Here is a 24,915-nt window from a genome sequence, read left to right as displayed (position 1 = left end):
CGGTTGAAATGCATTTATCTGTTCTGCAGCTTGTAGGTAGTCAGAATTCCTACATTTCTTCCACTTCTGTTCTTTCTTCCCAGACACCCTGAAAACATTAGTCAGTGAAACTCAAACAGCGTCCGCTTTAAGAGATACCACCAGTGCCTTGTCACGACTTAACCAAGCGACTAAGAACTGGATCCAACAGGAAACGCCGAACTGCTTCGTAATCCGATCAGCCGGCTGCTAATATTTCTCCTTACTTCGGTGGCTAATTGTTTTAGCAGTAGGTGACCTGCGGTTCACCTGGCCGGCAGACGTTAATGGACCTGTTGTGAGCCTGGTTGACGCGCACAGAGACCCATCTGTTCCGCTTCTGTAAATGATCATAAGGCCGAGCCGAAGCGTCTAAATATAGACGGGACAAATTAAATTCAAATGACTCAGACGCCTGATGACTGAGCCGAGCCAGTTCTCCTGCTTCAACCGCTCGGCAAGCGCGCGCGCCGACCCGGCCCGGCCCGACCAGACCCGGCCCGGCCCGGGCGACGACCTGCAGTCACTTATTCCTCTCTGCTGCTGAGGAAGTAGGCTGGGTGAAGGAAGGGAGGGGAGGAGAGAGGCTAAATCAGTTGGTGGGCAGGAAGCGCTGTCATATCCAGGAGGAAGTGTGAGTCAGTGCTCGAACATTTTTGAAAGCTGATTCAGCTCGGCACAGGAAAAGGGAAACGCTTACTGCTGAGCTTTGACACCGGGGTGGGAAACAAACTCATCTGGGGTGGTGTAACCTTAAAAAGTGTCCCCCACGTAAAAAAACAAACAAAAAAAACGTTAAAAAGGAACAGAAAAACCAGAGTGAACAGATGTTGAAGGAGGAAAATCCAGTGACTTGAAGGAGGATTAAAAGAGGAGATCGGTAACTCTAATGTCTAATGCAGCGGAGATACAAGAGAGAAGAAGAAGAACGCCTCTACGTATGAACAGAAGACGGGCAAAGAACCAGCAGAGAGGATGGGGCCAAAGGCTAACACTACGGGTTGTCACTTTTTCTCTTTTTTGTCTTTTGGTCCTCTGAAATCTCCCCTTCCCTCTCCTGCTCCCATCACTTCTCAGATTTCACAGTTCCAGGCACCGTGGCTTAACCCCTTCTGTTCCGATGAAACGCCCCTCGGCTTCAGCTTCTCCTCAAACGACGACCAGTCAGAAATCTGGGGCTGTCAACGCATACGATTAATCTGAAAAGTTTAACGTTAATATGACGTAACGCAGATTAATCGTGTCGCATATTTTGACCGAAAAGCCTCTCTCTGGCGGAGGGCTACTTAGTTCACAGCAGTGCCTTACACTGTCTTGTACTGCGGTCAGTGTTTCCGGGTCGCAAACGCGGGTGAAAAGATGAGCGAGGAAAGTCAGACTGCTATGTTTAGAGGAAAAATAAAACTTTGCTTTAAAAACACAGTGGTTAGAGCGGGTTCAAGATCTCAATGCAGCCGTCATGAGTTTGAATCCTGTCCTCAGTTTCTCTGGCGCAATGTCTCTTTGCCTCCTTCCTGTTAGATTTCTGTCCAATGAAGGCCAATAGTGCCAAGAAAAATCTTCAAAAAAAAAAAAAAAAGCAGCAAAGAACGTTAGGATAAAAGTATTATAGTATTGTAGAATGTCTGCTTATTGCAACAATAAATTATCCCAAACCTTTTGTCAAAAAGCATGAGGTTTTTTTTTAATTGGCGTTTTTCCCTTAAGCAAGTTTATTTTCATAATTTTAATTTGCCCAATTTTATGTTTTATGAATATAACAGCTACGGACTGAACGGCTTGGTTCACTTCGTCTGCTGCCGTTACTAAAACTACAGGCAGACTACAATTATGGAACAGCACAAAAAAAATCATCATCATCGTTCAAGCCTTCGGTTCACTGATTGGCCGGGTTGAAATTCTACCGGAGAGAATCCACTTCAATGGAAGAAATCCCAGACGGAGATGAGAATCAAGTGGAAATGTGTAGGAAGGCGACGGCTGGGCTACTTCTATCAAAACCACAGTTAGAAAATACAGAACAGTGAAAACCGTTCTCATGCAGGAGGTCAGAGAAGCTCAGGCCAGAGGTCACAGTTCAACAAGAGGATAGAGCCTGGGAAAAAGATGAAAACACAAAGGCAAAAAAATAAAAATCACCTGTGTTTTGCATCTGAACAAGTTAAACTCTGAATGATTACGTTTGTCCATTCATACATGGAGAGGTTTAAAATACTGACATCAGAACAAACAAACAAAAAAACTCCTTCTGTATCTGATCTGATTGCCTTTGAGATAAATTTGTATGATCTGAAACATTTGTTGCTGTAATGGAGAAAATGCTTTTTGTACTTTTTTTATCCAGTGCCGTACATGTCAGATCCAGACCTGGTGACATCATGGTCGATGTCCCCCCCACTCACCCCTCACCCCCTCCCAGGTCTGTCCATCCGTGGACGGTCCGTCCCAGCCCAGACTTCCACGGTCACCGGCTCTGTCCTCGTGGTAAAAAAACGCCGGCTTATCACCCACTTTCCATTCAGCCTCTTCCAGCTTATGTAACATCGACCCGGGAAAGAGGCGCTACACACTTTTTGGACGAGGAATGCATCGGCGTTTGAGGCCGAAGACATGAGGAAAAAAAGTGTGACGACACGAGTGGAATGAGTTTCCGCGTGACTTTGACCTCACCAAACATATAGGAGTGGAAAAAGTGTTCTCAGCTGATTAGTGCAACACACAAGATCAACTTGTTCCCCGGTCTCCCTCACACTCCTCCTGAGAACACACACACACACACACACACATCATTCTCACACTGTGTCTTACACAAAACCGTGTTGTATTGTGAGGGTTGTTGCTAGGAGACAAATTCCAAACCTCTTGAAACAGAGGGACTTGCTCCTCATTTCCAAGCCGGCGTGTCGGCGGAGAAAAGAGAGCGAAGCAGAGGGACGGGGTGAAGGGAAAGGGGGCTCACAGAGAGCAGGGAGAGGAGCTCTCCCACGCACAAAACCTTTCACTCTCAGCAGGAACAAGTCCACAGCTTCATCGGTCTCCTGTGCCGACGTCCGCTCTGAGTCTGAAGAAGCAGCAGAGGGGCTGAGTGTACTCAGACGCAGCATCAAAGTACTGAAAGAAGAGAAAAGAAAAAAAAACAAAAGAGGTCTTTGGTGCTGCTCCTCACAGCCGTTTCTGTCGCCTGATTCTCATCTCCCATCAGTTCTCCATCAGGGATTTCTCCCATTGAACTCGATTTCGCCGGTTGAATTTGAAGTTGGTTGAGTTTATTCTGGCCGACTGGCGAACAGAACAAAGTTGTGAATGATTTCTGCTCTGTTTTAGGTAATGGAGGCCGAGGAAGTGAACGAGGCAACTCTTCCAAATATCGAGCAGAAGAATGATTTAGAGGAAACACCGCAATTGTGAACTTTAGTTTTGTCAACATTAAAGGAATATCGGCAAAGTTTTGCGCACATTTGTAATGGAAACAAATGTTAAGAACGTCCAGGAGTAAGACGACCAATAATCAGAGTGGGATGCTGGAAACTCTCCCAGTGCTTCCAATAAGCATATTGCACCTGCAGAAATGAACATGTTAACTAAATAAAAAGTAATTGATAATCGTTCTTCAGAATAAACCCTGGTGACCCTCCTCCATCAGACAGTAATTCTCCCAGTGTTAGGTGCTTACAGAGCCATGACCGGGGTAAATAAATGCCTCGTCATTCTTCATCAGTCATGCTTCCACATTCGCTCAGCACGAGCAGAGCTGAGAGACACTTTCAACCTCCTGTCATGTGCTTTTCTTCCCCATCAGGCCGTCTCTTCTGCCGCTGCATGTCTCTTTGTCTAAGTGTGGAACTGTCACAGTGCCTTAACTCAACGCCCCACAGTGTGTTTCCCTGCACCTGCCCCTCCGGTCCACGATGTCGTGACGGCCTGAGGTCATCCGTCTGCCTGACATCATATGGAAGAAGAATCCTTCATTGGAGAATTTGAAATACTATATCCTAAAGTTCGGGGTTGATGTAAAAAGCCGGTAAAAGGCTTTTTACATCAGCAGGTGACTCCTACCTAGGGGTCACCTGCTGTGGCTCTGTGTCTGCCCGTGTGTCACCTGCAGGGTGGAAGTCGGAAAAAAAGAAGCCCTATTTTTAGGCTGGTATCAGCGGACCAAGGCTGCCGCAGCCATCAACACTCATGACTGATTTCTTCCATTCCGGTTAAAGTTGCAGTGCTTGTAGAGTAAACTCCTGTTACACAATGATAATTATAGCAGAGCCTTCTCGTTCCACCACGTTGGACTTCAATGTGCCACCGCGGGTCTTAGCAGGTGCGGATGATTTGGGGTTGAAATAGAGCTCGTGAAAACGACTAAGGAACAGCTGCTTAATTAGTCTGAAATCAGCACATCCACATGTTTATATCCAACTCCAGTAAACCTCATTCCACTTAGACGTGTGGTGATCACCTGAAGAAAGGCTGATGTGGAGCATGCAAAAGCCGCGTTTCCATTACAAATGTGTACAGAACTTTGTATGTTAATATCCTGCTAATGTCGTAAAAACACGATTTGTAATGGCTGTGTTTCTATTAAATACGAAACACAATTAAAATCTCACATGAATAAGTTTGTTCATGTGATAAGTCACTAAAAAAAAACATGCAGCACCATGACCCTCCTACCACTTCCTGTCACTTCCTGTCATTGTCTCCGTGGTTTGCGCCAGTGGCAACATTCAGTTGTTGATGGAAGTTGCCACTTTTTTGTGTGCTGTGAAAAAACTACTTCCATTGAGTTTTTGTTTTTCCCCCAAAATTGGCACGCTTCCATTAAGCAAATTTATTTTCGAAATGTGAAATTGTGCAGTTGGTCATTCGTTACCATTTTCTTGCCAACCTAAACATTGCTACGTGGGTAGAGAAAATGGTTGAAGGTAGAAATTTCAGCGATAACTCCAACAGAAAAATGGATTGTCATGTTTTGTGGTGGCGAAGGGCTAAAGTGGTAACAGGACGCATTTGAGAAGAGTTCATATTTTAATAAACTAAAATCTTAATAGTCATCTCCGAGGGAAGACGATCAAAACCAGCCTGTTGTTCTATGCTCCGCTTTGAACAGAGGGTCTGGACTTTCAGCTATTGAGAAATAATTGCTCCTGGAAGCATGGATGTTGAAATTTAAAATTTTACCCAATTCCTAAGTTGACCTTGACATGTGTAATGTCCCAATTTGATGCTATGACACTTACTGGAAAAGCTTACTGTGCTTCTCAAAGACATTAGTGCCAAACCAAACAAGGTGACTGTTAATGTTAATTCAATATTTGGAAACGTGGCCGACATGGACTGGACCAACGGCTTCGTTCACTTCCTCCACTGCCATCGCTAAAACTAGCTAGTAAGCTAGGCTACTGTTCTAAAGCGGTGCAAAAAAATCTACATCATTGTTCATAACTTCTTCTGTTCACTGATTTACTGAAGAAATTCAACAGGAGGAATCCAAGTAAATGAGAGAATTTGCATCGAGTGGACTAGTGCAGGAAGGCAACAGCCAGGCTAAGGGAACAGAGCAACCAGGACAAAGATAAACTGACAGCTAGACAACAATCAAACACAAAGTTAAATACCAGAGGGACAAACTGAAAACAGTCAACAAGAACACAAACAGGTGTAGATCATGATAAAAATGTCCTGAGTGCTGTGTCTCACAGGAGTAAGTCCATCGTTTTGCACACTGATTTCCTCTCCTGTGGACAGAGAGTAACGTCACCAGATCCCGGTCCAGTAGATCTCCTTTGGGATGTGGTGGAACCGGAGGTTCTGAATGAGGAACTGTGTGGTCCTCTTACATCAACAGGGACCAACATCTTGTCTGACATCTGCCATGAAAACTGAAAGCACTCCATGAAGGTAGAGCGGGAGTCTAACCTGGCACTAGTGAGCTGTTTGATGCGTCTGGTGAGTGGACGTGTCCACAGTAATCCGGCTCGGGTCGGACAGCAGATGGGTCTCGCACACAGTCCTTCCTGTGCCTGAGTCACCGGGTCTGGTATGTGATAATGAAGCAGTGAGCATGCTGCTATTTGCTTGACTCACCACTACTTTGAATTTCTGGCGGTCCAACAAACGTGAGCACTGGCAGAGTATCTGAAGCCAACATTGCACTCCAGTAATTACCTCTCCCTCTGGTTTTAATCGTGGTATTGTGTTACAGGTGATCTTTTAGTCATCGGTTCTGACAGCTTTTTTTTTTCTCCTCTCATGATTCAGCGTGTGTCACGAAGGATCAAAGGCGTTGACGCTCAGCGCAGCAGCGCTCCACTGTGTGTGCGGACGGCGTTTATTTATTTAGACGCAGATGTGGACGGCCACGTTTACGTCCATGGTAGCCCTTGACTTTTCCAGCTCCATCATGGAATAATTACACTTTAGTTTATTTAATGTTAACTTAGGGCTCTACAATAATATACAAATGATATCCTCCCCCCTACACACACTAGGAACTCAGTAGGAACCAAAGACAATTTTTAGTATCTGTGTAATTTATGAATGATAAAAACTAAAGCTCCTTTATACGACTGAAAAGTCTTGAAACGGCCAAAGGCAACTTTTTTTTTTTTTTTTTTTTAAAGAACCTTAAGACGCTTTTAAAAGGTGAAAGCAGCTTAAACCCTTTTCAATGTTTATAATGTGTTGCCAAGGTAACGGTCTGTTTCCTGTGGTTCCAGCTGTAAGAGCAAATCTCCAGATACGAACAGCAGCGCTGGAAAAAAGCAGTTTGTCCTCAGAAGCCAGCTGGTGGGATCTCAGAAGTAGAAATATTACAGAAATACAAACCGTTATCTAATAACTGAGATTCATTTGATTTATCAAGGATTTTTTACAGCTGATATAAACCCTGTTAAAGATTACAGTGATGGTAGGGAGGTCTTCTACCTGTAAGGGCTCTGAGCACCAAAGATAAAATGTTAAAATAATAAGCAGCATAAAATAAATAAATAAAAGCTGCAATAAATTGTAAAACGTTCAAAAAGCTGCTCAGCAATTATAAGAAGGGTTTGAGTGCTGTCAGGTATGTCACATTTTTAAGACAATAGCAAGAAATTGTTGCCTTTATGAGCGGTGAACACATTTAAAATCAATTATAAGAAAGAAACACCAGGCGTGAATGTGGACCAGTGAAGTTCGGCAGACTATTGTAATGCTTGTCATCGCTTGTTTCAGCCGCTCCTCCCACACTGATGGGTTGCAGTTGATCTGTCATTTTCCCAGATGTTCGCTATGCAGAAACTCTCAACTTTTTTGATTGAAATTAGGGGTAAATTTTGCTATTTTGCTGTTTTCTTTGTAATTTTCACACAGTTTCTGTAAAGGAAATGCACCTCTTCCCATTTACATGAAACATTTCTCTAGATTTCACTGACAGTCTGCTGTATGTGAGTCGACTGGCCCACATAAGGGACAAAGACAACGTAGAGATTAAGGTTCAGTGTAAAGATCTGCAAACATTTCTCCTAATTTATCAAACATATTTAGCTTTTAAGGAGAATAAGCTAGTTAGTGATGATGATAATAAAATGGTATAATCCTGTAAAAAGATAAAAGTTGGGTGAAATATTGAGGAAGAATGGAGCGAATGAACAAACAATAGAAATTATCTTTATGTTTAATGGCTTTTCATATGATGGCGTATGAGGCCCATATGAAAGAAAAAAGTNGCAGCAAAGAACGTTAGGATAAAAGTATTATAGTATTGTAGAATGTCTGCTTATTGCAACAATAAATTATCCCAAACCTTTTGTCAAAAAGCATGAGGTTTTTTTTTAATTGGCGTTTTTCCCTTAAGCAAGTTTATTTTCATAATTTTAATTTGCCCAATTTTATGTTTTATGAATATAACAGCTACGGACTGAACGGCTTGGTTCACTTCGTCTGCTGCCGTTACTAAAACTACAGGCAGACTACAATTATGGAACAGCACAAAAAAAATCATCATCATCGTTCAAGCCTTCGGTTCACTGATTGGCCGGGTTGAAATTCTACCGGAGAGAATCCACTTCAATGGAAGAAATCCCAGATGGAGATGAGAATCGAGTGGAACTGTGTAGGAAGGCGACGGCTGGGCTACTTCTATCAAAACCACAGTTAGAAAACACAGAACAGTGAAAACCGTTCTCATGCAGGAGGTCAGAGAAGCTCAGGCCAGAGGTCACAGTTCAACAAGAGGATAGAGCCTGGGAAAAAGATGAAAACACAAAGGCAAAAAAATAAAAATCACCTGTGTTTTGCATCTGAACAAGTTAAACTCTGAATGATTACGTTTGTCCATTCATACATGGAGAGGTTTAAAATACTGACATCAGAACAAACAAACAAAAAAAACTCCTTCTTTATCTGATCTGATTGCTTCTGAGATAAATTTGTATGATCTGAAACATTTGTTGCTGTAATGGAGAAAATGCTTTTTGTACTTTTTTTATCCAGTGCCGTACATGTCAGATCCAGACCTGGTGACATCATGGTCGATGTCCCCCCCACTCACCCCTCACCCCCTCCCAGGTCTGTCCATCCGTGGACGGTCCGTCCCAGCCCAGACTTCCACGGTCACCGGCTCTGTCCTCGTGATAAAAAAACGCCGGCTTATCACCCACTTTCCATTCAGCCTCTTCCAGCTTATGTAACATCGACCCGGGAAAGAGGCGCTACACACTTTTTGGACGAGGAATGCATCGGCGTTTGAGGCCGAAGACATGAGGAAAAAAAGTGTGACGACACGAGTGGAATGAGTTTTTGCGTGACTTTGACCTCACCAAACATATAGGAGTGGAAAAAGTGTTCTCAGCTGATTAGTGCAACACACAAGATCAACTTGTTCCCCGGTCTCCCTCACACTCCTCCTGAGAACACACACACACACACACACACATCATTCTCACACTGTGTCTTACACAAAACCGTGTTGTATTGTGAGGGTTGTTGCTAGGAGACAAATTCCAAACCTCTTGAAACAGAGGGACTTGCTCCTCATTTCCAAGCCGGCGTGTCGGCGGAGAAAAGAGAGCGAAGCAGAGGGACGGGGTGAAGGGAAAGGGGGCTCACAGAGAGCAGGGAGAGGAGCTCTCCCACGCACAAAACCTTTCACTCTCAGCAGGAACAAGTCCACAGCTTCATCGGTCTCCTGTGCCGACGTCCGCTCTGAGTCTGAAGAAGCAGCAGAGGGGCTGAGTGTACTCAGACGCAGCATCAAAGTACTGAAAGAAGAGAAAAGAAAAAAAAACAAAAGAGGTCTTTGGTGCTGCTCCTCACAGCCGTTTCTGTTGCCTTCCTTTGCACTTCCGTTCGATTCTCATCTCCCATCAGTTCTCCATCAGGGATTTCTCCCATTGAACTCGATTTCGCCGGTTGAATTTGAAGTTGGTTGAGTTTATTCTGGCCGACTGGCGAACAGAACAAAGTTGTGAATGATTTCTGCTCTGTTTTAGGTAATGGAGGCCGAGGAAGTGAACGAGGCAACTCTTCCAAATATCGAGCAGAAGAATGATTTAGAGGAAACACCGCAATTGTGAACTTTAGTTTTGTCAACATTAAAGGAATATCGGCAAAGTTTTGCGCACATTTGTAATGGAAACAAATGTTAAGAACGTCCAGGAGTAAGACGACCAATAATCAGAGTGGGATGCTGGAAACTCTCCCAGTGCTTCCAATAAGCATATTGCACCTGCAGAAATGAACATGTTAACTAAATAAAAAGTAATTGATAATCGTTCTTCAGAATAAACCCTGGTGACCCTCCTCCATCAGACAGTAATTCTCCCAGTGTTAGGTGCTTACAGAGCCATGACCGGGGTAAATAAATGCCTCGTCATTCTTCATCAGTCATGCTTCCACATTCGCTCAGCACGAGCAGAGCTGAGAGACACTTTCAACCTCCTGTCATGTGCTTTTCTTCCCCATCAGGCCGTCTCTTCTGCCGCTGCATGTCTCTTTGTCTAAGTGTGGAACTGTCACAGTGCCTTAACTCAACGCCCCACAGTGTGTTTCCCTGCACCTGCCCCTCCGGTCCACGATGTCGTGACGGCCTGAGGTCATCCGTCTGCCTGACATCATATGGAAGAAGAATCCTTCATTGGAGAATTTGAAATACTATATCCTAAAGTTCGGGGTTGATGTAAAAAGCCGGTAAAAGGCTTTTTACATCAGCAGGTGACTCCTACCTAGGGGTCACCTGCTGTGGCTCTGTGTCTGCCCGTGTGTCACCTGCAGGGTGGAAGTCGGAAAAAAAGAAGCCCTATTTTTAGGCTGGTATCAGCGGACCAAGGCTGCCGCAGCCATCAACACTCATGACTGATTTCTTCCATTCCGGTTAAAGTTGCAGTGCTTGTAGAGTAAACTCCTGTTACACAATGATAATTATAGCAGAGCCTTCTCGTTCCACCACGTTGGACTTCAATGTGCCACCGCGGGTCTTAGCAGGTGCGGATGATTTGGGGTTGAAATAGAGCTCGTGAAAACGACTAAGGAACAGCTGCTTAATTAGTCTGAAATCAGCACATCCACATGTTTATATCCAACTCCAGTAAACCTCATTCCACTTAGACGTGTGGTGATCACCTGAAGAAAGGCTGATGTGGAGCATGCAAAAGCCGCGTTTCCATTACAAATGTGTACAGAACTTTGTATGTTAATATCCTGCTAATGTCGTAAAAACACGATTTGTAATGGCTGTGTTTCTATTAAATACGAAACACAATTAAAATCTCACATGAATAAGTTTGTTCATGTGATAAGTCACTAAAAAAAAACATGCAGCACCATGACCCTCCTACCACTTCCTGTCACTTCCTGTCATTGTCTCCGTGGTTTGCGCCAGTGGCAACATTCAGTTGTTGATGGAAGTTGCCACTTTTTTGTGTGCTGTGAAAAAACTACTTCCATTGAGTTTTTGTTTTTCCCCCAAAATTGGCACGCTTCCATTAAGCAAATTTATTTTCGAAATGTGAAATTGTGCAGTTGGTCATTCGTTACCATTTTCTTGCCAACCTAAACATTGCTACGTGGGTAGAGAAAATGGTTGAAGGTAGAAATTTCAGCGATAACTCCAACAGAAAAATGGATTGTCATGTTTTGTGGTGGCGAAGGGCTAAAGTGGTAACAGGACGCATTTGAGAAGAGTTCATATTTTAATAAACTAAAATCTTAATAGTCATCTCCGAGGGAAGACGATCAAAACCAGCCTGTTGTTCTATGCTCCGCTTTGAACAGAGGGTCTGGACTTTCAGCTATTGAGAAATAATTGCTCCTAGAAGCATGGATGTTGAAATTTAAAATTTTACCCAATTGCTAACTTGACCTTGACATGTGTAATGTCCCAATTTGATGCTATGACGCTTACTGGAAAAGCTTACTGTGCTTCTCAAAGACATTAGTGCCAAACCAAACAAGGTGACTGTTAATGTTAATTCAATATTTGGAAACGTGGCCGACATGGACTGGACCAACGGCTTCGTTCACTTCCTCCACTGCCATCGCTAAAACTAGCTAGTAAGCTAGGCTACTGTTCTAAAGCGGTGCAAAAAAATCTACATCATTGTTCATAACTTCTTCTGTTCACTGATTTACTGAAGAAATTCAACAGGAGGAATCCAAGTAAATGAGAGAATTTGCATCGAGTGGACTAGTGCAGGAAGGCAACAGCCAGGCTAAGGGAACAGAGCAACCAGGACAAAGATAAACTGACAGCTAGACAACAATCAAACACAAAGTTAAATACCAGAGGGACAAACTGAAAACAGTCAACAAGAACACAAACAGGTGTAGATCATGATAAAAATGTCCTGAGTGCTGTGTCTCACAGGAGTAAGTCCATCGTTTTGCACACTGATTTCCTCTCCTGTGGACAGAGAGTAACGTCACCAGATCCCGGTCCAGTAGATCTCCTTTGGGATGTGGTGGAACCGGAGGTTCTGAATGAGGAACTGTGTGGTCCTCTTACATCAACAGGGACCAACATCTTGTCTGACATCTGCCATGAAAACTGAAAGCACTCCATGAAGGTAGAGCGGGGGCCTAACCTGGCACTAGTGAGCTGTATGATGCGTCTGGTGAGTGGACGTGTCCACAGTAATCCGGCTCGGGTCGGACAGCAGATGGGTCTCGCACACAGTCCTTCCTGTGCCTGAGTCACCGGGTCTGGTATGTGATAATGAAGCAGTGAGCATGCTGCTATTTGCTTGACTCACCACTACTTTGAATTTCTGGCGGTCCAACAAACGTGAGCACTGGCAGAGTATCTGAAGCCAACATTGCACTCCAGTAATTACCTCTCCCTCTGGTTTTAATCGTGGTATTGTGTTACAGGTGATCTTTTAGTCATCGGTTCTGACAGCTTTTTTTTTTCTCCTCTCATGATTCAGCGTGTGTCACGAAGGATCAAAGGCGTTGACGCTCAGCGCAGCAGCGCTCCACTGTGTGTGCGGACGGCGTTTATTTATTTAGACGCAGATGTGGACGGCCACGTTTACGTCCATGGTAGCCCTTGACTTTTCCAGCTCCATCATGGAATAATTACACTTTAGTTTATTTAATGTTAACTTAGGGCTCTACAATAATATACAAATGATATCCTTCCCCCTACACACACTAGGAACTCAGTAGGAACCAAAGACAATTTTTAGTATCTGTGTAATTTATGAATGATAAAAACTAAAGCTCCTTTATACGACTGAAAAGTCTTGAAACGGCCAAAGGCAACTTTTTTTTTTTTTTTTTTTTAAAGAACCTTAAGACGCTTTTAAAAGGTGAAAGCAGCTTAAACCCTTTTCAATGTTTATAATGTGTTGCCAAGGTAACGGTCTGTTTCCTGTGGTTCCAGCTGTAAGAGCAAATCTCCAGATACGAACAGCAGCGCTGGAAAAAAGCAGTTTGTCCTCAGAAGCCAGCTGGTGGGATCTCAGAAGTAGAAATATTACAGAAATACAAACCGTTATCTAATAACTGAGATTCATTTGATTTATCAAGGATTTTTTACAGCTGATATAAACCCTGTTAAAGATTACAGTGATGGTAGGGAGGTCTTCTACCTGTAAGGGCTCTGAGCACCAAAGATAAAATGTTAAAATAATAAGCAGCATAAAATAAATAAATAAAAGCTGCAATAAATCGTAAAACATTCAAAAAGCTGCTCAGCAATTATAAGAAGGGTTTGAGTGCTGTCAGGTATGTCACATTTTTAAGACAATAGCAAGAAATTGTTGCCTTTATGAGCGGTGAACACATTTAAAATCAGTTATAAGAAAGAAACACCAGGCGTGAATGTGGACCAGTGAAGTTCGGCAGACTATTGTAATGCTTGTCATCGCTTGTTTCAGCCGCTCCTCCCACACTGATGGGTTGCAGTTGATCTGTCATTTTCCCAGATGTTCGCTATGCAGAAACTCTCAACTTTTTTGATTGAAATTAGGGGTAAATTTTGCTATTTTGCTGTTTTCTTTGTAATTTTCACACAGTTTCTGTAAAGGAAATGCACCTCTTCCCATTTACATGAAACATTTCTCTACATTTCACTGACAGTCTGCTGTATGTGAGTCGACTGGCCCACATAAGGGACAAAGACAACGTAGAGATTAAGGTTCAGTGTAAAGATCTGCAAACATTTCTCCTAATTTATCAAACATATTTAGCTTTTAAGGAGAATAAGCTAGTTAGTGATGATGATAATAAAATGGTATAATCCTGTAAAAAGATAAAAGTTGGGTGAAATATTGAGGAAGAATGGAGCGAATGAACAAACAATAGAAATTATCTTTATGTTTAATGGCTTTTCATATGATGGCGTATGAGGCCCATATGAAAGAAAAAAGTTATAAAATGAGGAGAATACAGTAATAAAAGTACAGGAATGAAGTCGTAGTTTCACGAGAACAAAGTCGGATGAGAATAAAGTTGAAATACTAGAACAAAGTTTAAATGATATGAGAATAAAGTAATATTACCAGAATAAAGTCGTAACATTATGACCTATTATTATTCCTCTCGTAATTTTATTCTTTATTTTCTTAGCGTGACCCTGACACTCCGCCGTATTTTCCATATAGTTGTTTGAACAAACCGTACTAAAGCCACACAGTTTACATCTTTAGTGTTCTTTACTTCTGATAATCTGAGATATTTAACGGCGATCCGCCATTTGTTATCGGACCTTAAGAAGCCCGTTTAGGTCCACAGACGGTTGGTTCTGTTTATTGGTGGAGATAAAATTGGAACTCTGAAAAAAAAACCAAAAAAACCCCCCGACAAACTATTGTTGGAGCGTCTGAAACGCCGGGTGCTGATGGGACATTTCAGTTTTATCTCGTGAAAGCAGAAACTGACACTGTGTGTATGTTCAACCCCTGTGACCTGAGTGAATGACACCATATAAATCCCACCAGGCCGCGCTTTTTTTTTTCTTTCCCTCTGCTAGTGAAGGCTTGCCTGATGGGGAAAGTCCTACTTGTAGAGGTCATTATGTGACACTCCAATGAGTTATTACAGCCGTGACGCAAACAAGACAGGGACTGTGTGTGTGTGGGTGTGTGTGTGTGTGTGTGTGTTTGTGTTTTTCACTCATGGGTGAGGCAACGGAGATGACATCACTGATGCCACCTTCAAATGACTGCACCTTCACCTCGTGCCCTGCCCTCCTTGGGAGTGTTTTCGTGCGCGATTAGAGGAAGACAGATGGCCCCATCTGCCTTTCATTTGGCCGTTTTTCACTGTTTCCTGCCACCATCACTCTTTCTCCGAGCGCTGTGCTGTTTTTTTTTGTTTTGCGTTCTGACTGTGCACGCACGTCATAAACGGCTTATCAAAGCAACAATAAACCGCCCACGCAGGCCCTCCCATTACAGCCCATTAGCAGCCATTTGCATTGTTGGGATTCTCGCCGAGCGATGGATCGGCGTGCGCTATTGTCGCAAAAACACGGTCGGCGAAGATGAACCCTAGGGGCTCGCGTACCGGGGACGCGGACAGGACCTGAATTTGCGATCAAAACGAGCCTCGATAAATGCACATCCATTATAATTCCACCGATTCTTGTTCCTGTAAAGCCGTATTTATGAGGCCATCTGCAGCAACCCGTGCGTTTGTTTCATCAAGCTGCAGCAGATAGAAAGGATTCACTTGTGCTTTTTTTTACTTTATAATAGGCAGGGTGCTTTCAATACGCCATTGAAACTACGCCAAGTCCTTTGCTTACTCAGAAAGCTTTTCATGCAAGCCTTTTTACACACGAGTAAACACATGAAAGCAGCACCGCTCACGTCATGTGTCATTTGTTCAGGGTGTTTTGTTTTTTAACCAAGCATTGCCATTCAAAGCCTCAGACATGAAGGATTGCTTCACCTTTTCCATCTTGATTCAATACACGCAAATCTGTGTGCACACCGTCAGACTGAAGGGTTCCTCTTTACACGCTGTTTATTCACATCAACTATTGCGCTTTCAGAATGATCGACTTTTCAGAGCTCTATGTGTTTTATTCTCACATTTGAGCTCAGAAATGATCAAGTAAATATACAGTTATAGTACATAATAAATGTAGTTAATAGTAATGTAACGATGTAACATCATGGTTAGAGGAATCCGTCCTGTAGCCATAAAGATACGCTGTTCTACTGGCGAAGATGTTTAAAATCACTTAAAATATAAGCAGCTGATATTGCAGTGACATAGTCTCACAGTTAAGATCTTTGAAAGATCCACTTTTAATTGTATATTTATTCAGTGACAAAAAAAAAATACAACATAGACACTGAAGCCAACAGTGGACGTTTCCTTCATATACTTTTTCCCCTGATGGTTTTCTGAAGATAAGTTAATCTTCAGAAAACTGACATGACTGGTATCTGTGTTAAAGCTTATTCCATATTTAAATGCATGCAGTTTTTCCTCAAGACTAATTTATCTCGAGAAAACTTTTGGGAAAAAGAATATGCAAAAATACCCACGAAATTACATGGTTATCTTGACAGAGAAAAAAAAAATCATAAAATTAACTTCTTACCTCAAGAAAAAAAATCAAGAGAGAAACTCAAATCAATGAAACAATCAGGACATTAACTCGTTATCTTGAGAAAAAAAACAGAAAAATGTATATGTGGAAAACAGAAAATTAACTAACCTCAAGAAAACAATCGTGACATTAACTTATCTCGAGAAAAAAAAAATGGTGCATTAACTCTTGCGAAAACTATTGGGAAAGGATCTCATCATCTCAAGAACTCCAACGGTGTGCATAAAATGTCCGCTCTCAGCTTCCATACATAAAAACAACAATTCCTTACAAAATGTTGTCTGTTGCATGAGTGGGGAACAAAATGCATTTATTCAACAGAGCAATAAAAACACACCCCATGTAGTTTAAAATGGAAATCGAATTGGAAACAATGTAGTGTGCATGTCAGGCCTGTAGGGGGCAGTCAAACTTTGATGGCACAGCCCAGATGTGCAGCAGGTGTTTATATATGTTCCCTAAACATACATCGCATGAAAATGCCTAATGCTAGCATTTTCAATTTACAGTTAAATTTTAAAGCATTTCTCAATTTTTAATGTTTTTGGCCAAAGTTACTTAAAGCCGCAGTGGAGGGTCGTCTACGGCACAGTGGCAACCAACACATCCCCCACGTATCTCCAGGTCACACAAATTGGTTTCTGTGGGATTTCTTACCACCACAATTACCAAATTGTAGTGGTAAGAAAACCGTAGTTTTAGATGATATGCGTCATCTATACCTGACTGTCCTCGCAGGTTTGCGGTGGGCTGGTGCCTGCCCCCAGTGGTCTTAGACGCAGGGTACGTCTTGGACAAGTGTGTTGACATTTCAAAAAGTTTAGAGGAAAAACAAAAAGTTCAAGTGTTTTCAACTGGAAGCTTTCAAGCAAAGTAGTTTGCTTGAAATAGCAACTCTTTGGGTTTAGCTACTTCAACATTTTTATTCTTGCAAATGTCAGCAGTAGAGCTGTGGCTAGAGATGTGATTCCAGTCAAGTCGCATTAATCTGTCGCCTTTCCTTTAAAGTCAGACAAAACAACAGGCATGTAAAACTCTTTAGATTTAGGCATGAGGGATTCAGAGATCCTTCTGCATGTAGGAACTTCTTTTTCTTGCCTTGTGCCATGGCAAGTTAACATTTCTTTCCAGGATGCTAGTGCAGACACAGAACACAACCTGTGCAATGGGAATACTTATTCACAAAGGTTAGGTACAGACAGTCGATAGTTGAGGATTGTTTAGTCGTCGGATCAGGAACATTCTTTCATTCGTGATGTATATCTCTTGACCATAGGTGAGGTCAGCTTTTCTTCTTGGCTCTGCTCTTTCATTGACCCCAGTGATTGTATCACCACTTGTCTGGAAACCAAGCATCAATCCATCTGTCCAGCTCTCGCTCTATCTTACCATCACCCGTGACCCCTGACCCAGAAGGAGCAGACCACCATTTTATGGTTAAGAACCATAGACCCAGACTTGGAGAGAGTGACTCTTAACCAGACTCATTCTCAGCTGCATACCTCTGCAGTGGATGATCAAGATCATAGTCTGAAGATGTTGACAGTACCAGAACATGCAAAAATCAAAGTGGAGACTCTCAGGTTTTCAAACTAGACACCCTGCTCTTTACGTTTGTGGATCCAGTCCAGGAATGCCACAAACAGGATCAGAGTCCAGGTGCAGAATCCAATGTGGTGGAAATAGTTCTCTTTTGTACTCCCAAGTCTTTAGTTATGCAAAGATGAGATCAGCACTGTTCTCTTCACAGCAAGTCCTTGACCAGATTTTCCGATCTCCTTTGGAAGATTGGAAAAACTTAGAAGAGGCTGGCAGAGAAATCAGTTAAGCCCTTCTTTGAGTCCTCTGTTTGGCGGTGGTGTTTTGCCGCTTTTGACTTTTTGTGGAGCTGCCAGTGACAAACATAAGATGAGAAACTCGACCTGGGAAGTGGTAGCAATAAAGGTGTTCAGCAACAATTCGTCTATTTAGAATGTGAGGTGAGATACTGGAACCCCGTGACTGTAAACACAGGCGCCACAGCTGTGTTGGCTTCATTGCCTATTGGTGGTGCTGCTCATTGGAACCACGTGGTATAAATCTATGTCCTGATGGAACATCAGCCATTATTGGCCATTATTTATTATCCTTACAGACTTTGAGCAAGGGGGCACCTTGATCGCACACTTCTACACTGTTGGCATAATTTGGGGCGAATATCTGACCACTCCTTAATCTCAATATTAACATTGAAACTGATTGTCTTCCTGCCCTGGTTTAGGTTTTTGGAAGGCTAAATCCAAAGCACTTCCAGTAGTGGTGAAACAGCAAAATAGGCCAACTCAACCTTTTCTCCACTATAGATTTAGCTTATCGATGTGGGCAGCTGAAACTCTGAGTCGAGTGCTGCTTTTGGGAGGGTTTTCTCTTGGTACTCTAGATGTTACACCAATACAAAACTATAAACCAATTCATGGTAAGTCTAACCTTGTTGGTCCCTGAACATCTTAATAAATGTAATTTTCATCTTTCATAACTTAAATTTGAATTATGGGGTGCTGGTGACTCATTGACACTTTGACCTCATGTACAATTGTTTGAACTGATGATTTTGAAGGTGTTTAAAAACGTTTGCAAAGGATTTATCTGTTCTTCTGAGGTCTTCAAAAACTTCCTTGTTGTTCCGACTGTTGGCCGATCCGGTGAGCCATGTCAACAGAAATTTTTATGGTGGCAAAGACAAAATTACAAGCTGCATTGGAAATGGATCACTTGTGAGTAGCTGACGATGTTGGTGTTTTTAAGTTAAGTTACACTCGTGACCAGGAGCGGATCACATCAAGATCATAAATCAAAGGTCAGACTGTGGCAGAATGTGTTGATAAAACTTCTTATTAATGAACTTAGAATAGAAACGAATCTCCGGGTTTGACGAATACTTCTTCAAGTTAAACGATATTGAAGATCTTTTGTCATTAATGGAATTTGTCAGTATGCAGATAAAATCTTTTTCCATTTGATTGATAAAATATTTATGCACACAGCTTGGACCTTGTGGAGGTTTTATTTATGTGGCCTTCTAGAACAGGATTGTCCAAAGTGTGGTCTGGGAGCCATTTGTGGCCCTTGAAAGGATTTTGTTTGGCCCCAGACAACAAATCAAGAATGGTTAAAAACAACAAAAAAAATCCAGAAAACAATCCATGACTCCCCAAAACTGTGGAAATTGCTTTTCTTTTAATAGCAACAGTCTGAAGCCTATTTTTATTTTTTTTAGATCTTTAACAATAAACAAATTTAATATCAGGAAATGGTTTATTGTTGAGCAGGTAAAACTATAACTATTTGCCTTTTTACTTTCATTAATTTTATGGTTTAAATTTGGACACGCTTCAGTCCAGAGGCTCAGATAAAATGATTTTTTATCTGTTTATATTTAGGTTTAATATGCAATGAGATCATTTTTCATTTGAAACACTTTTTCAAACTTGTGTGAAAAAAAAAATAAAATCCACAACATCCGATTGTTTTGAACAAACCAGGAGAGTTTTCTAATTACACCATCGTTGCTACTTCCATTAAAAACCCCAGAGTCAATCGTGCATCTGATTGGTTGGATGTTAAATCTGATGAATGGCTTTTATATGCTTCCTCATTCCCAGGTCGCCGGCACACAGAGGACAATCCTGCATCTCCTCCCATGTCTTGTGCTCCTCAGCTTCAGTGTTCTTCGTGTGGGTAAGAACACACATCAGACTCAAACACACACCATGTCATTGCAAACCAGTGGATGTGGAGGGAGGTTTTGTGCTGTATATGATTTGTTAGTGTGTGACCTTCAGAGCTGTAAATGCAGGTAGGGATGCAGAGTGTCTTCTGGAGGCATTATGTGAAGCTTTGCTCTCCAGGTGTGTGTGTGTGCGTGTGTGTGTGTTGGCTGTGGAGAAGACAGTGCTGTCCCGCTAATAAGGAGCCAGTCTGACAGCAGTCTTGATGACACTCTGACAGACAACAAGCCAGCTTTGTGCTGACTTACTGGAATATTTCTGGCTTCTCTTGCTCAGGGTTAACTCCAGGGACACACGGAGGCAACGGTGAATCCGTTTAGATTCTGCACATTCGGAGATTTCTCTCCTGCTCCTCAAATGAATAGTCGCACAAAGAACACCACGAGTCATTCTGCGAGTTTAATTTGAAATATTTTCTCTTTATTGGAATCGTCAGGGTCAGACATATTTCAGTGATAGGATGCAGTGCAATGAAAACATCTTCTGTTTATGCTGCTTATTTTTTAATGCACTTAAGTATTTCAGGTAAGAAAAACAGATTTGATTATCAGACCAAAACAACCCGAGTAAAAACAAAGTGCAGTTTTCAGATGATGATTTCGTCCGTTAAGGGAAAACCGTTATGGAAAATAATTACCCCATAATACTTATCATAACTGGCAATCAGTATTTTAAATTGAGGTGTTGGGTTAAAGAACAAACAGCATGAGACTTTGACTAGTCCAATCCAAACCCTTCATTTTCTCTGGTTTTATTTTTTAGCCATTTACGGCTGAACGTCCTGATGGGCTTCCTGTGACCATCACATGTCTGACTGCAGGCATTGTGTGGTTTTTCTGAAATGCCATGATAGATCGCTGTAAGCTAGGCGAAGGACACGCATTGAAAAAGATGTGACTCTTGTCTCATCAGGCCACAGAATATTTGAGAAGCATTTGTCTTCCAGTTAGTCAAAGTTTGTTGTTGCTGGAACCCTTAACCACTCAGCTCAGTTTGTCGAGGTCTAGACAGATTTTTCTTTCCGGGTTTGTGGAACTGCCGCCTTCGACGGCTCCTTCAGACTAGCAGCAGCAGCAGTTAGCAAACACCTGGTGGAGCTGCACATCTACTAAGCTTATTACAAGTTACTTCTCAGTGCAACACTTTTAAAAATGTTGTTGAAGGGTTAATATAGGAGCCATGTTGTGATGACTTTCTGAAGGTGGAGGATCAGAACGAGTAGGGGCTTCTTAAAGAGACAGAGGCCCAATTTTAAAGTGTTCAACTGCGAAGTCAGATTTCTTTTAAGTCATATTTGATATATGCAGCATTTTTATAACAACTAAAGGTAACATAGTTGCTTTGCCATTATGTGCCTGGAAAACGCATAACACTGCCACTTTAACATTTGTTGGACAATCTGAAACACTTAAATGTCACAAAACAACAAAAGCAGAATAAATCTTAACAGGGCCAAATACTTTTTGGCAGCACAGAAGATAAATTCTTACCTTATGGAGCAAAGGTGACCTTCATGTCACAGAAGCTTATATTGCTAGCCAGAAACCCAGCAGACAATGTAGCTGTAGAATTGAACCACACAGGAATCTACATTGTATGCCAGGTTCAGGACAAAGCAAATATCTCCCTAGTGTGGCTTCTTGGGCATCCGCCAACACCATTTTTATGAAATGTACCCATTTGTAGCTTAATCAAAGTAGACGGAATTCAATCAGAAGTCAGAAACTTAGAGATGCCAAATGACATTGACAAAACAGGAAGAAGAACAAATGTGATGATGGGCCCTGGTGGAGTTGTGACACCGACAGCATCCCGTCACTGAACGGGCCCCCCAAAATCACAGCCGGTGGTGGAGTGGGAACGCGCCACGGGCCGACAGAGGAAGAACTTTGGACCGGGAAGCGGGCGGAGCCGTCAGAGACCCAGTAGCCAGATGTAGCTGCTGATTGCTACACAGGATCTACACTGCCTACTGAGCAGCTGACAGTCACCAGAGAGCCGAGAAGCAGCAGACGGGAGTCGGCACACTTCTGCGGACGCCATCTGAGGACAGAGCGAACACTTCCGTTATTAACTCCCACCCAAAAAAACAAAAAAAACAAAAAAGAAAAACTATCAAAATATTCTGGGCAACAAAGATGAGAGTCATTGATGAACAGGCGGGGGTGGGAGAAGGGGACAAGCAGATCAAGCAGAAAGAAGAAGAGCAGCCTGAGGGAGGGGAAGGATATGGGAGATTATCTGCTGACGAACATCTCCAAGCTTGGCATTATCAGTGGCAGATTCCTGTCATTCTTTCCCATTAGCCCTGAGGCACGGCAGGCGGAGGCCGCACCGTGTCGGCTCCAGCCCCGGCCCTGACACGTAACGGGAACACCAACTCCGTCCCTATAACACTGACCCTCTGCACACGACGTCACGCCACGGCTTGCTCATATGGACTTAAAGCTTTATCATGACGCTTTGTGGTAAAATTGTGTTAACAATAAAAGTGACCGTAAGAACCGTATAGCTGCTCTTGAAAAACATACCTATTTGTAAAACGCTTCTGAAGGACACCAGTCATGTATGTAGAAAATGTACTGGTTATAATAACAAAGGGGTTTTCAAACATCATTAATCGTAATTTATTGTGACGACAAATCAAAATCTTATCAAGACATGAAATTTATCCCGATAAACGATAAACGATACGATAAACCCACTCTTCAGAACTTCGCCGGCTAGGATGCTATGTGGTCTGCTGCACAAACAGATAATGATGCAAACCAAACTTGTCATTTTGTTGCATAACTTTTAATGAGGAAAGAAGTCATGATGGACGGGCAGCTGCTGTCAATCCAATGGACTAGCAGCCCTTGGCATATTTGTGGACTTGCAGTCGACGCTTTTTACCAGGTAAGAAGATTAACGTTCATGTACTTCATAAGTAAGACTAGCAAGATACAATCAAATATTGCACTATGGAGAATGTAGGAGTCGAATCATTAGTAATCACATAGAAAATGCCCCAGCATTATGCAGCCTAGCATGTTCTGGTGTAAAAGGAAACGCAGTTTATGACATAGTGATATGGGTCAGTTTCTAAGCCAGCTATTTCCAACTGTTGTGAGCCACTTCCACAAAAGATTAGCTAAACAAGTACAAGCCATGGCTATACTGGCAGAAACCACTTGGGTAGACGGCGTCCGTCATGGCGCCTCAACGTGTTTAAGTGACGTTGCTGCAAAGAGTCAATCGGTGTCGCAAAGGGAGCGGAGACTGAGGAGGCATCCTGGCCGTCTCAGCCTCTCTGCATACCTGAAGCCCCATGACCCCACCAATCAAACAATCCTCCACCAGCTGATGGTCACTTGACTCCAATTTCTTTTAATTAACAGAACTGTGCTGCCTTCCCTTCGCCTTCCCCCCACGGCCCACAGTCCAGCCTCTCCCGTCACCATTCACGCCGCGTCTCTCCACGTTTCTACGCCGGCAGCAGAGATGTCTCACGCTCAGGTTTGAGGTTGCATCATTTGTCTTTCCCCAGCAATTGACATATCTGTGATAAAATGCAAGTTCTCCCACTGAGGCTTTGTACCGAGGGATTTGAAGAGGTGTAAAAGGATGTGGCCTGGGGCTCTGTTCTTTGCTGGAGGGAACGCAGTTTTTCTTTAGAAAAAAAAAGATGGTGGGAAGGGAAGTGTGGGGGAAGAAAGTGGTGAAGTTAAAAAAAAAAAAAAAAGGTTACCTTTCTTGGAAACTGCTGTGGGTCACATGGATGTTCGGTTATATTTTCGGAAAAGTCGTTGCAGAAGTGGCCTCCCTGTAAAACAGAAAAGAAAGACTTTAGACTCCACTCAGACATGAGGTTACAGTACATACACTGTAAAAGAACAAACCCATAAAGACAGCTGCATTCAGGTTTGAAGTAGCAGCTCCAAACCAGTGAGCATGTGTAAGTTCCCAGGACTGCAGATAAGGTCATATAGTCTTATCTACGTCTTTTTTCCACTCTTTGGTGATGCTGCAGCCGCCACAAAGCAGAGAGGTCCACAGTGCAAACCAGAGGTGGACCACCAGAACATCCAGGAGGCAAAAAGGTCCACACTGCTGAGGCCATCAACACTCCACAGAAATTTAGCAGTATTCCGGGCTAAACTAATTGTCTTTGTTTTTTATTGTAAAGCTTTTACAAATCATAAAGTGTTTAATAGATCAGTTTAGAACAGACCAGTCAAAATATGTAACATTATACATCTCAAAAGGCGTTTATGCAGGTTTTACATATTGTGGTATTCTATATTTTGAAGTTGACGTATTTAAATGTTGTCCAGTGTGAATGGTACAAGTTCTAGGCGCTGTTGTGTCAATGTTTGAGACTCTTATTTTGAAGCCAAAACGGAAGTAGCTCCTGGGTTAACCCTGCTGTACATGACTGATGAAATGTTTTTATCACACTTGCTGACAAGACTATTACTAAAGCACTGAAGGAGATTCTTCATAAAACTAAAAAAATTACAGAAAACCGGCGTCAGCAGCGTCTTCTTCATCAGACTGCTGTACAACAGGAGCGTTTCCAGAACAACTACAGGAAGTCCGGCCTGCCCACTGGCATCAACTTCTCTGACAACGCTTTGAAGGAAATGCGTATTTTTGAATCCGATTGAGAGGCATTCACTGCTTTTAAATCCAACTTCAGGCAGCATGTCTGGTACTTATTAGAAAAAGAAATCGACTTCATCCAAATACTTTGTAAGCATTTTGAAATGAACGCAGTTCGTCTTAGCTGTTAGCTGCTAAAGCTCCTGATATGAAGCCGTTGCTGTTAGCCATGCATGAAACCAGCAATAGAAGGACTGGTGTGACTGAGATGAGGACGGTCACAAGATTCCTTCAAAGGTTTGCAATTTGTGCCCTTTTATTTTTACTTTCCTCAAAAATATTGCAAACATATTGCCTTATCGTCTTGTATCGTCTAAAATCCTAAGTTCTATCTCTAGCGTACGCCAATCAGATTTTTTATTTTTTATTTTTTTACCCTCTACTGAAGCATTTTATTTGCAGGACAAAGCTTGAGCTGGAGACATAACAGGAAAACTGGAAGCACAA

The 24,915-nt window shown here is 42.5% G+C and overlaps 2 long non-coding RNA genes across 4 annotated transcripts in view; one reads left to right on the top strand and one right to left on the bottom strand.

Moving 5' to 3' along the window:
• The window catches only part of LOC103151379 (uncharacterized), a 28,476-nt gene extending 5,002 nt beyond the window's left edge, over positions 1-23,474 (top strand). For all 3 annotated transcript variants that reach the window (XR_001664655.1, XR_001664654.1, XR_001664653.1), the window contains 3 exons: positions 19,699-19,774; positions 22,634-22,722; positions 23,205-23,474. This is a non-coding gene — a long non-coding RNA (uncharacterized LOC103151379). The remainder of the gene's footprint in view (positions 1-19,698; positions 19,775-22,633; positions 22,723-23,204) is intronic.
• Positions 20,217-24,906, bottom strand: LOC107838568 (uncharacterized). The gene is made up of 2 exons (XR_001664657.1): positions 23,555-24,906; positions 20,217-21,867 (listed from the first exon to the last, which is right to left on the bottom strand). It is a non-coding gene; the product is annotated as an uncharacterized LOC107838568 (long non-coding RNA).
• Between the last annotated feature and the right edge of the window lie 9 nt (positions 24,907-24,915).

Source organism: Poecilia formosa, unplaced genomic scaffold, assembly GCF_000485575.1.
Source record: "Poecilia formosa unplaced genomic scaffold, Poecilia_formosa-5.1.2 Scaffold280, whole genome shotgun sequence".
Classification (NCBI taxonomy): domain Eukaryota; kingdom Metazoa; phylum Chordata; class Actinopteri; order Cyprinodontiformes; family Poeciliidae; genus Poecilia; species Poecilia formosa.
Note: the sequence above shows the minus strand (reverse complement) of the source record. Positions and strands in the feature narration are given on the sequence as shown.